This window comes from Galeopterus variegatus, unplaced genomic scaffold (genome assembly GCF_000696425.1).
Source record: "Galeopterus variegatus unplaced genomic scaffold, G_variegatus-3.0.2 Scaffold3794, whole genome shotgun sequence".
Classification (NCBI taxonomy): domain Eukaryota; kingdom Metazoa; phylum Chordata; class Mammalia; order Dermoptera; family Cynocephalidae; genus Galeopterus; species Galeopterus variegatus.
The window spans coordinates 202761-212499 of NW_007729905.1; positions in this window are offsets into that span (position 1 = coordinate 202761).

The window sequence follows — 9739 nt, forward strand, 5'->3', positions numbered from 1 at the left end:
AAAGAAATTAAAGAAGATCTAAATAGATGGAAAGACATCTGTGTTCATAGATCATAAGACTTAAGAAATCCCTGAATAGCTAAAATAATCTTGAAAAAGGAAAACAAAGTTTCATTAGCTGTTAGGGAAATGCAAATTAAAAAACATCTGAAAAGATCCTCAACATCATTAGCCATTTGGGAAATGAAAGTCAGAATCTCAATGAGATTAAACTTTACACACACTAGGCTGGCTATGATTAAAACAAACAAACCAGAAAAATAAAAGGTTTGGGTGAGGATGTGGAGAAATCCAAAGCCCCATATATTGCTGGTGGGAATGCAAATGTCCAACTGCTGTGGAAAAGTTTGGTGGTTCCTCAAAAAGTAACACAAAGAATTACCATTTGATTAAACAATTTCAAAGAATTACCCTAAAGAATTGAAAACAGGTACTCAAAAAAATACATTTACATGCATATTCATAGCAGCCCTAGTCACAATAGCTAAAAGGCAGAAAGAACCCAAATGCCCATCAATGGATAAAAGGATAAACAAATTGTGGTATATTCAAGTAATGAAATATTATTTTGCCATAAAAAAGAATTAAGTACTGATACATGCTAGAGTGTGAATGAACCTTGAAAACACTATGCTCAGTGAAAGAAGCCAGTCACAAAAGGCCACATATTGTATCTTCCCGTTTATATGAAATATCCACAGTAAGTAAATTCAAAGAGACAGAGCAGATTTCTGTTTTCCAGGGGTTGCAGTGAGGGGGAAATGGGGAATAACTGCTTATCAGGTATGGAGTTTCTTTCTGGGGTGAGGAAAATGTTTTGGAACTAGATAGAGGTAGTGGCTGCACAACATTGTGAATATACTAAATGCTACCAAATTTTCACTTTAAAATGGCTGATTTTGTGTTATGTGAAGTTCATCTTAATTTTAAAAAAAAGCATCAATAAGATGTTGACTCCTACTCTTATTTAATCTTCTACTCAGTATAAGATTAAAGGGAAATAAAGACCTAAAAACTGGTCTGCCTTCGTGTGTCCACTCCTGAACCTTGTATAGGCTGCACTGACCACCTGGGTGACCACTGGCAGTATTAGCTAATTTCAACATCAAAAATTAAACACTCATCCTCTGTGGTGTAAATATAGCTCACTGACACTGAAAAAATGAAAGTGGCAAGTTTTCCATCTTAATTCAAGCTCCACCTACTACAGTTACCCGCTACATTTGCCTCCCTCTGTTCTAGTGCTTCTCAGCCGTAGTTGCGTATTAGAATCACCAGTCTAAAATCTTTCATACCCTCTAATTATTTTTAAAAATCCCAATGTCCAAAAAACAAAAAAAAAAAATCCAAAAATTTTGATTCAATTGGTTTGGAATGAGGCTCAGCCCTGTTTCTTTTTTTTTTTTTTTTTCCCAGTTAAACTCTTATTTTGAGATAATCGTAGACATATATGCATTTGTAAGAGCTAATATAGAGATATTCCATATAACCTTTACCCAGTTTCCCCCAATGGTAACATCTTGCAAAATAAGATGTGTAAAAAAGATACTCAGTTTCATTAGCTGTTAGGGAAATGCAAATTAAAACCATCATGAGATATCACTAAACACCTATTAGAATACCAAAAATAAAAATAGTGACAACACCAAATGCAGCTGAGGATGCATGGAAATTGGATCACTCAGAAATTGTTGGTGGGATGTAAAATGGTTTGGCAGTTTCTTATAAAACTAAACATGCAACAATTACGTTACTCAACAGTTGCACTCTGGGCTTTCTCAGAGCAAAGGTTTTTAATTTCGGCAAGGTCCACTTTACCAATTTTTGTCTCTTATGGATCATGCTTTTGGTGTCAAGTCTAAGAACTTTTTAAAATTTTTATTTATTATTATTATTATTTTACATTCTAAGATGTTGTTGTGGAGCAGTTGGCACGGAGGAAGGGAGGAGAAAGGAGTGGAGACAGGGTGGGAGCAGGAGGAAGGTGGGGAAGGGCATGGTTGAGGCCCATGGCACCCCCCTCATGCTGGCAAGGGATCCAGGGAGCTTCTGGTGGCAATTTGGTCATGACTGGGCTGGATGTGGATATTAGGGGGGCATGGATGAGGCCCTCAGGCCCTCAGGCCCTCCTGCCCTGGCTCAGGAGCCTAAGGCACTTCCAGTGCCAGCCTGGTGGTTGGTGCTGGGCTGGATGCAGACATTGGGGGGAGCGTGGTTGAGGCCCTTGGCCCTCCCCCCACCCTGGCTCGGGAGCCTCGGGGGCTTCTTGTCTTTCTAGGTTTTATAGGTGTTCTTTGGTGGTAATAGACCTTTACTGGTTAATATCAGACTTTGATCTGTGGGGTTTCTGTTCTTTCTTTCAGTTCTGTGTTGGATTATTCACTATTCCCACCACTTAAACTCTGCACTGGAACTAATTTGTTATCCTTTGGTTACTTCTAAAATATGGGAACTTCCTGTGGGGACCAGCACTTGAGCGCTGTGGTTGAGCTAAATTGCCGCTTTGTTGCTGATTCTCTGGGGAAGGCTTTTTGTGCAGCTCAGGTTTTAATATTGACCTTGTAAGCACTTCCAGGTCTTGTGAGGTCTGATACACCAGGGTTGTGTGGAAACTCTGTCTGGGCCTGAGTCTTTTTGGCAAACTTCACCCCCTGCAGCTCTGTATTCCTGACCAGACTCCACTAAGTGGTCCTGTGCTGATCAGAGGGCAGATCAGTTATACTTGCTGTGCTCCAGTGTTACCCCAGTGGTTCTGTCTCCCCAGCCGCCTGCACTTCAAACACTTCCCATAGGAACGGCCATGTGCTGGTCCCTTATGAAGACTCACTGGCCTCTGAGTGGCTCCTTTTTTTAGTCATCTGTGGCCCCTCGCTCCTATGTGAGTCCACGGGAACCCTGTTAGTGGTCTTGCTGGCCTGGGAGCCACCAAGGCCCTCATCTCCCCTGCAGCCTCCAAGCAACTTCATACAAAGGACACAGCAGCAGCTTTTGCCAGCTCTTGCTCCGTGTGCTCTCTAGGGCCAGCCTTGAAATGGCCAGGGCTCGAAATGGTCATAGCAGACATTTTTCTCTGTTATCCTGGCTTCTCCTGCCTTCATGAACTCTGTAGGTCTCTCCTCCTCTTCCCCTGAGCTCTAGCAGCCCCAGCTTGGCAGTCATTGCTTTGTAATAGTTGTAAATTGGTTGATTGTGGGAGAAGATCATGCTGGATACCATCTATTCTACCATCCTGATCATAAGTCTTGGGATCTCAAGTCTAAGAACTTTTAAAAAATTGTGTTTATTTTTTATTGAAATGTATGGATTATACATATTTATGGGGTACAGAGTTATATTTAAATACATGTATATAACATGTAAATGTCAAATCAAGGTAATTAGTATATTCATCATTGCAAAACTTAGTCATTTCTTCATGATGTAGACATTTGATCTTCTTTCTTCTAGCCACTTGATGACATACAGTAAATTATTGTTAATTATAGATGCCTAGCTCCACTGTACACCAATAGCACTTTTCCTATCTAGCTATAATTTTGTGTCCATAAGCCAACCTCTCACTATCCCCCCTCCCCTCTCCTAGTAGAACAATAGTTCTACTTTCTCTTTCTAAAAGTTCAACTTATTATTCTTTCCTTCCTTCGTTCCTTCTTTTGCCTGCATGTGAGGGAGAATACGCAGTACTTCTCTTTCTGTGCCTGGCTTATATCTCTTAACATAATTTTCTCCAAACTCATCCATGCTGTTACCAATGGAAGAATTGCATTCTTTTTTTATGGCTCAGTTGTATTCCATGTGTATATAAACCACATTCCCTTTTTTTTTTTCCTTTTTGTCTTTTTTTACTGACTGGCAATGGGATTGCAACCCTCGGTGTCGCGCCCACACCGCGCTCAGCCAGTGAGCGGGAACCGGTCTCCACATGGGATCCGAACCCTTGGCGGGAGCACCGCCAGGCCCGGCGCACTCTCCAGTGCGCCACCGGGCCAGACCCAAAACCACATTCCCTTTATTCAATACTCCATTGATGGATATTTGGTTGGTTCCATATCTTTGCTACTGTAAACGGAGCTGCAATAAACATGGCAGTTCAAGTATTCCTTCAACATGATGATATTCATTCCTTTGCATATATACCCTGTAGTTGGATTGCTGGATTGTATGGTAGTTCTATCTGCAGTTTGAGAACCTTCCTACTGCTTTCTGTAGTGGTTGTAATAATTTGCAACCCCATCAACAATGTATCAGTGTTGCCCTTTCTCTACATCCTTACTAACATTTGTTATTTTCTTTTTGATAATAGCTAATCTTACTGGGGTGAGATGATACTTCAATGTGGCTTTGATGTACATTTCTCTGATGATTAGTACTATTGAGCAATTTTTCACATACTAGCCATTTGTCTTCTTTTGAAAAATGTCTATTAGGCTGTTTTGCACATTTTAAAATCAAATTATTTGTTTGTTTACTATTGAGTTGTTTGAGTTCCTTGTATATTCTGGATATTAATCCCTTGTCAGATGCATCGTTTGCAAATATTTTCTCCCAACCCACAGATTGTCTCTTCTCTTCGTTGATTGTTTCCTTTGCTGTGCAGAAGCTTTTTGGTTTGACATAATCCCATTTGTTTTTGCTTTTGTTGACTGTGCTTTTGAGGTCTTATTCATAAAGTCTTTGTCCAGTCCTATGTCCTGGAGCATTTTCCCTGTGTTTTCTTCTGGAAGTTTTATAATTTCAGGTCTTACATTTAAGTTTTTAATCCATTTTGAGTTATTCTGGTTTATGGCTAGAGATAGGGGTCTTGCTTCATTTTTCTGTTCATGGATATCCAGTTTTTCCAGCACCATTTATTGAAGAGGCCATCCTTTCCCCAAAGTACGTTCTCGGTGCCTTTGTTGAAGATCAGTTGACTGTAAATACTTGGATTAATTTCTGGGTTCTCTATTCTGTTGCATTGGTCCATGTGTCTATTTTTATGCCAGTATCATGCTGTTTTGGTTACTATAGCTTCTCAGTGTCCCTTTATTCTGTAGACAGAAACTCCTCCAGTGTTCCTGCTGCTCCCAGGTAGAGGATGGGGCGGGCGGACAGTATTTTCTTCCATTCTCTATGAGGCTATTCTGAGTTTCTGTGGTCACCAGCATCTCTGCTACTTGTTTGATGTGTTCCCGCACTCTCCTTTAGTTATTTTCATTCAAGTATAGTTGCGTATTTATTGTTTTGTCTGTCTTTGTGGGAGAGACAAGCAGTAGGTCCTTCCAGATGGCCATCTTGTTCTGCCAAGTCTAAGAGCTTTTTGCCTAATAGGTCCTGAAGATTTTCTCCCATTTTTTTCTCTTAAAGTTTTATAGATTTACACCCGTGACCCATTTTTAGTTAATTTTTGTGTAAGGTGTGAAATTTAGGTTAATGTTTATGTTTTTACTTATGCATGCCCAATAGCTCTAGCACCATTTGCTGAAAAGGCCATTCTTTTTCCATTTAATTGTTTTTGCATTTAGTAAAAAATCAGTTGGACATATTTGTATGGATATATGTTTGGATTTTTTATTCTGTTCCATTGGTCTACATATCTATTCCCCTGTCAATACCACTTAGTCTTAATTATTTGTTATTTTTTTAAATGTTTCAGCACTAATTCTCAGTGAGGGCAGAAACCATTGCTGGAGCTAGAAGAAAAGCTCTAAGAGACCGACTAGTCCAGTTATCTCTTATAATCCAGAGAGATAGAGTGGAAGTGCACTGTACTAAGAGTCAAAAGGCCTGTCTTGTAGTCTTAGCTCATCAGAATGTAGCTGCGTGACCTGGCAAATCTTTTAGCTTGAGCCTCCATTTTCTCATCTATGAAACTGAGATGCTAATACCTACTTAGCATGCCCTCCCAGTATGCTTGTGAGTGTAAAAGGAAATACAGGGTCTATAAGGTTTAGACTAAAGCACAGTCTTTTAGCTTGAGCCTCCATTTTCTCATCTATGAAACTGAGATGCTAATACCTACTTAGCACGCCCTCCCAGTATGCTTGTGAGTGTAAAAGGAAATACAGGGTCTATAAGGTTTAGACTAAAGCACAATTCAAATATAAAGAGTTACCATTTCAGAGAAAAAGAAAATGAGATCCAAAGAGTCACCCAGAGTCACCTTCTATTTGATTTGGTGGCACCCACCAGAAATTTTCACATATTATTCAACACATACTTATGATCCCATACCCTGCCAGGCACTGTGAGAAGTGCCTGGGATACAAACACAAAAAGACATTGTCTCTGTCCTTAAGAATCTTCTTACTCAGTAGGAATATATTTCATTTTTCAAAGCTTAAGTGAATTCAAATTAAATTTGTTTTGAGGACTCCTTTAGAATTCCAGGACCCTTCTATATGGATAGATCCACGGAGCGCTAAATCATTGCTCTGACCTCTCTACAAGTCATCAGCTACCCTCTCAGACTTTCATGTGACTGCACACTGACTTTGGTAGAGCCAAAAGGAACGAGAGAGGGTTTTCCTTGACAGAATTAAAAATCCTCTAAGGCTCATATGCTTGCAACCCCTTCCTAGCTATCCCCATCCACATTCCAGGATTGCTTTACCATCCATTTATTAATACAAAAACATTGCATGGAGCCGATCTGAATTCCTGCATAGTGAATTTAAAAATACATTTTGCCTACCTCGGGTGGGGCAGAACCTGCTGAAAGATGGCACTCCCAAGGGTGCCTGCTTCTTCTGTGTGCTCCCAGATCTCATTTTATGATTTATTAATACAAAAACATTGCATGGAGCCGATCTGAATTCCTGCATAGTGAATTTAAAAATTCATTTTGCCTACCTCGGGTGGGGCAGAACCTGCTGAAAGATGGCACTCCCAAGGGTGCCTGCTTCTTCTGTGTGCTCCCAGATCTCATTTTATGAACTCACTTAGGCCTGGGACTGTCTACAATGTAGCTGCATATGGACTAGTTTCAACAGAGAAAGACTGGATGTGCAACATTCTTGTAGAAAGCTTGCACTAAAGAAAATCTTGTTTGGAAGACAAAGGCTATTCTTATTAAATTATTTTAAACATTATCAGATGTTATTTTGTGAATTTATTATGCAAAGCATGAGAGTAAAGCAAAGCACACAACAGCAAAACATGCTCCAGCATAGCAAAATCAAAATCCGGTTCCTGGACCTAGAGCTGGAGAGATGCTCTGGAGTTATTACAAGTGCCTTCACAGCCATTGATGAGGCTCTGCTGCCCCCAGGTGGCTAAAGTCCTTCCCTAACAAAGCCACTGGTGCTGTCATGCTGACAGTTTTATGGTGATTTTTAGAATGGTGAGGTGGACAGATGATAAGAGAGATGGGTGGATTCATTTATTTACTAAATCATTAATAAGTATTGAATTTCAACTATTTTTCCAGGCATTGGGTCAAGTGCTGTTAGGAAGTAACATTTGAGATCTAAGATGTGTAAACTACATCTGCATTAAGTAGGCAAGGGCTAGTCAGAGTTGCCCTGGGCAATGGTCCAAGGAAAATAATGGGAGTGGTGGAAAGGATTAGGAAAGTGACCTATGAGAATGAGGGACTTCCCAAATATTCTTTTTCTTCCACAGAGACAAACATATCTCTGCCTAACCATAGCCTCAGATGCATTGGGTCAATAGGAGAAATAACAAAAAGCAATAAATGTGGATTTAGATATACACTAGAAGAAGTATAGGGAAAGTCCAAGGTGGGGACAGGTAGAGAGAGCAGGCAGAACCCTTTGCATCACTGGAAAACATAGTGAAACAGATTAAAACAAGATACCACATTTGACATGGCTGGTCCTCAAAGATGATGCTACCCAGTATTAGTAAGTTACTATACTATTGCTGGGTATGGAAACTGGAACATTTCTGTTGACCCAACAATTCCACAATCAATAATTTATTTTCCAGAATTGCTTTTAGGGTATGTAGGGAAAATAGCAGATGAGACCTCACGCCATTCATTTCACCTGGGCTTAAATAATGGAGTCAAGATACTAAGAGCATAGGAGTTCCTTCTGGAGATCGAACATTATGCTGGAATTTCTCTCTATAGCTGGGTTAATAGTATTAGTTCCTTGTAGGATTCTGTTAAAGCCTATATAAAAATTACCTACCTTTTAATTCCAATTGAACTCAGACATGCATTTATGGGGCACCTGGTGAATGCAAGACTTGGCTGGGCTAGGGAGTGTGCAATGCAGGGATAACTTAGACCCAGCTCTTTCCCTCAAAGACTTTGGTCTACAGAAGATTGGCTTGTAAAAACATAAAACACAGTAATTCACTGAAATAATAGCTATAAGATAGCATTATGAAAATACGGGATAGGGAAGATATAATGCATTCTACTTGGAAGGATGAGAGTTGGGGGATTCCCATCAGATGTGGCATTTGAGCCTTGAAACACCAGAGGATTTTGACAGCTCTGGGGGCATGGGAGTACTCTCTTCCTTTAGGTTGGAAGAGCCTGAGCTGCTATTTAAGTCTTTACTGAGTACCAACAAGGTGCTGTATGAAATATAGAAGCATGAAAACAACTGTAAAGGGAGATAAAATATATCCCTGAAAAAGAAGTCATATAATAGTAAATGATACTCTGTGATTTGTTATCAGAACAGTCTACGGAATCCAGAGGTGAAGCAGAAATGTGAGCTAAACCGTTTATTTCTTTGGGGGTGTGGGTGTGGGGGATGTATTAAATTAGCCACTTTGAAAATATTTTAGTGAACTCAGTAAAGGAAATATGAGGCATAAGATACATATTTCTACTACTAGATATCCCTTCTCCAAACATCAAGATTTTGCAAAAAAATTATTATTTTTATTTTTAATTACATGAGCAATGCATAATATATAATACAATCTTGTTTCGAAAAATTCTAAGCATAAGAAGAATACTTAGAGTAAAAAGTAAAATTCTCCCTTCAAAATCCTGTTTTCTCCCCAATCTTAGTTCTCTTTCTAGAAGCACACATTGTCATCAGCTTGCTGTGTTTCCTTTCTGCTATGATTCAAATGTTTCCCTCAAAATTTGTGAATTGGAAACAATCTCCATTGTAACAGTGTTGAGGGTGGGAAATCCTATTACCATAATTGAACAGTGGGGCCTTGAAGAGGTGATTAGATTGTGAGGATTGTACCCTTGTGAATGGATTAAGCCATTGATGGTTTAATAGGTGATAATGGCCATGGTACTGATGATTTTATAAGGACAGCGAGTAAGCAGGTTAGTTCTCTTGCTCAGCTTATTCTCACCATGTAATAACCTGCGTTGCTGTGTAGAGTCACCACCTAGAAAGAAGGCCCTCACCAGACATGTTCCCTGGACTTTGGACTTCCCAACCTCCGAAACTGTAAGAAATAAATTCTATTTCTTTATAAATTATCCAGTTTCAGGTATTCTGTTATAAGCAACAGAAAAAGTACTAAAACGTGTCTAGAATAATTTCTGATGAATTCGCTGCTATCGGTAAACACCTGCAGGGTCTTTGTCTATTGTGAGTGCCAAAGAAAAAACAACAGGGGATTTGAACTTTTAACAAAAAAGAACTTTTATTTTGGAGTTGTTCAAGCCAGGAGTGAGGCTAGTCTCACAACCCAGACCAAGCTCCCCAAGTAGACAAGGGTTGCAGCTTTTAAGGATCTAGCTATGGGAGCTTACATATATTTAACAAGGGACTGAGTTATTTTTATGCATATACAAGTGGGGATGAGCTCACAT